The sequence below is a fragment of the Mesitornis unicolor genome, unplaced genomic scaffold (genome assembly GCF_000695765.1).
Source record: "Mesitornis unicolor isolate BGI_N332 unplaced genomic scaffold, ASM69576v1 scaffold13938, whole genome shotgun sequence".
NCBI classification, from domain to species: Eukaryota; Metazoa; Chordata; class Aves; order Mesitornithiformes; family Mesitornithidae; genus Mesitornis; species Mesitornis unicolor.
This window is the reverse complement of record NW_010202680.1, coordinates 2,444-6,109: the sequence shown is the minus strand read 5'-3', so window position 1 is coordinate 6,109 and position 3,666 is coordinate 2,444. Positions and strand designations below refer to the sequence as shown.

General features: G+C 51.1%; 1 pseudogene; it reads right to left on the bottom strand.

The window, feature by feature from the left end:
- Positions 1-1,387: 1,387 nt before the first annotated feature.
- On the bottom strand, positions 1,388-2,324 carry LOC104545360 (annotated as a pseudogene).
- Positions 2,325-3,666: the final 1,342 nt, after the last annotated feature.

Sequence of the window (3,666 nt, the reverse complement as noted above, 5' to 3'; positions counted from 1 at the left end):
GGTTCCTCCTGATGGTTCTGAAGAGTTCCCATTTCTCTCTTTTGGGAGGAAGCTGCAGTGGGGCTTAAGCTTAAGCTGGGGCTGGGACGGCCCAGCCCAGCTGGGAAAGGCTGGGGCCATGCCACTTGCACCTTGGGCTGTGCTGATCTGGACCAGAGAAAGAGAGAGAGCGACAAGGTGCGTTGTATTCCTGCTTGGCTTCTCCCTGATCAGAGGTTGGTCTGATTTTGAAGCTGGGGGAGCCTTTCAGGTATCTTCTCACAGGGCTGTCTCCATAGATCTCCCCGACTACTAAAACCAAAACCAAAAATCCCTAACAGAATAAAACCCAATACACGTTTCAAGCCTTTCATGGTACCTGACATTTTCCCAGCCTAAGCTGTGTTCCACATAGGACTTTAAAGCAAACCCTGCTGTGGGGTCTGCTGTGGAATGGACCGGGAGAGAAGCTGGGCAATGCTGGCTCTTCCCCTGAGAATGGCACAGAGTCCAGCAGGAGGATGGAGGTGGCTTTGCAGCATGACTCACCTGTAAACCTAGACTGAGCAGAGAGTGCTGGAAATGGCCAGTGAGAGAGGCTGAGGGGTGGCAAAGGTCAGGACCTTGGCCACCTTCCCAGTCTGTCCATGCCACCGAGAGCACGGACCAGCATGTTCTCTCCTGCATCTGCATGTCTTTGCTCCCTTTCAGGTGCCATGGAATTGCACCACAAATACCCTGGTGTAAGTGCTCACCCTACATACTCAGGTAGTACAAGCTCTACACTGGTGTTTTTCTCTCTCAGACACTTCCCAGCCCACCCCCTCCCCAGCTCTCCCCATCTCCACTGCCTCTCCCCAGCCCAGCTCAGCAGAGCAGCCCAGTCTGGATTGGCCCCATAGAAGTGTCCAGCACATGGTGCTGCAGAGCTCTGAGCACTCACCCCACAGCCATAAAGTCATGGGGACATGGTCCCAGGTAGATCCCTGTTGATCATCCATCATTTCCATTGGCACTGGCACTCACACATGAAGACTCAGCACAGGTCCATTCCCTAATGCATCACCCATGCACTCCTGCCCTAAACCCACAGGGAAAACCAGCATAGCAGTCTTCTTAGAGGGGCAATTACTTCAGACAGTTCCTGACCTCAGCTTTGAAAAAAAAGAGTCCAAACTCAAGATATTGGCACTGAGAAAATGCTCTTTTATTACAGAGATTTGACACAAGAGGCCAGCTGCATGGTCCTGCCATATACACATACAAAGGCTTCTGGGTGAGACAAGCTGGGTTCATACCTTTGAGGAACTGGAGTGGATGCAGACATTCCTGGACAAACAGGATCATCAGAAATAAGCCAAATGGACAGAGATTAATTAGAAATTACGTGTGAAAAGACATAAGCAGCTTATTGCTGCTGAGATACCAATGACTGAGCCAGCTTCTTCAGTGTATCCTTGAGCTCCTGGTTCCTCATGCTGTACATGAGGGGGTTCACTGCAGGAGGCACCACGGAGTACAGCAATGACACCTCCACATCGAGGGATGGAGAGGAAATACAGGGAGCCTTCAAGGAGGCAAACATTAAAGTGCTTACAAACAGGGAGACCACGGCCAGGTAAGGGAGGCACATGGAAAAGGGTTTGTGCCTTTCCTACTCAGAGGGGATCCTCAGCACGGCCCTGAAGATCTGCACATAGGACAGCACAGTGAAAACAAAACACCCAAATGCTAAAGAGACACTGACCAAAAGAAGCCAAATTTCTCTGAGGTAGGAGTGTGAGCAGGAGAGCTTGAGGATCTGGGGGACTTCACAGAACAACTGGTGAATAGCATAGCCTTGGCAGAGGAGTAGTGAACATGTCCTGGGTGTGTGCAGCAGAGAATTGAGAAACTCACTACCCCAGGCAGCTGCTGCCATATGGACACAAGCTCTGCTGCCCAGGAGGGTCCCGGAGTGCAGTGCTTTGCAGATAGCAACGTAGCAGTCATAGGCCATGACAGTGAGAAGACACAGATCTGCTGAAAAAAAACCAACCAGGGAGACCTGTGCAGCACATCTCCTGTAAGAGATGTTCCTGGTGTCCCAGAGGGAACTGGCCATGGCTTTGGTGATTGTGGTGGAGGTGGATCCAAGCTCGAGGATGGAGAGTTTGAGGAAGAGTTGGCAGAGTTCCTTGGGAGGCAATTCTGAAAGGTCAAGGAGTCCAGGAAGGTTGGATACTCTGCAAGAAGGAACTGTTAAAGACACAGGAATGGGCCGTCAACATATGTCAGAAAATGAGCCGGTGGAAAAGAAGACCAGCTTGGCTGAACAGAGAGCTCTGTCTGGAGCTCAGGAAAAAGAAGAGAGTTTATGATCTTTGGAAGAAGGGGCAGGCATCACAGGAGGAGTACAGGGCTACCATGAGGCTATGCAGGGAGAAAGTTAGAAGGGCTAAAGCGCAGCTGGAACTCAATCTAGCTAGTGCTGTTAAAGGCAATAAAAAGTGTTTCTATAAATACAATAGCAACAAAAGGAGATTAAAGGAGAGTGTCCCCCGTCAAGTAGATTTGGGGGGAAGCGTAATGACCAGGGATGAGGAAAAGGCTGAGGTACTTAATGCCTTCTTTGCCTCAGTCTTTAGTAGGAAAACCAGCAGTTCTCTGGGTACCCAGTTCCCTGAGCAAAGCAGTACTGTGGGTTCCCAGTCCCCTGAGCGGGAAGATAGGGATGAAAAGCACCGTGAAGCCCCCATAATCCATGAAGTGGTGGTTAGTGACCTGCTACAACACTTAGATATACACAAGTCTATGGAACCAGATGGGATCCACCCCAGAGTCCTGAGGGAGCTGGCAGAAGTGCTCACCAAGCCACTTTCTATCATTCATCAGCAGTCCTGGCTGACAGGGGAGGTCTCAGTCGACTGGAGGCTTGCAAACGTGATGCTCATGTACAAGAAGGGCCGGAAGGAAGACCCAAGACACTACAGAGCTGTCAGTCTGACCTTGGTGCCAGGGAAGGTGATGGAACAAATCATCCCGAGTGCCATCACACGGCACATGCAGGACAGCCAAGTGATCGGGCCCAGTCAGCAAACATTCAGGAAGGGCAGGTCCTGCTTGACCAATCTCATCTCCTTTTATGACGAGGTGACCTGCTTGGTGGATGTGGGGAAGGCTGCGGACATTGTCTACCTGGACTTTAGTAAGGCCTTTGACACCGTCTCCCCCATCATCCTCCTGGAGAAGCTGGCTGGGCATGGCTTGGTCAGGCACACAATTTGCTGGGTTAAAAAACTGGCAGGATGGCTGTGCACAGAGTTGTGGTGAATGGAGCTAAATCCAGTTGTGACCAGTCACAAGTGGTGTTCCCCAGGGCTTGGCTTTTGTGCCAGTCCTGTTTAACATCTTGATCAATGATCTGGATGAGGGGATTGAGTGCTCTCTCAGAAGGTTTGCAGATGACACTGAGTTGGGAGGGAGCGTTGATGTGCCTGAGGGTAGGAAGGCTCTGCAGAGGGACATGGATAGGCTGAATCAATGGACTGAGGCCAACTGTATAAGCTAAAACAAGGCTGAGCACCGGATCCTGCACTTCAGTCACAGTAACTCCATGCAGCGCTACAGGCTTGGAGATGAGTGGCTGGAAAGCTGCCAGGCAGAAAAGGACCTGGGGGTGTTGGTGGACAGCAGGATGACCATGAG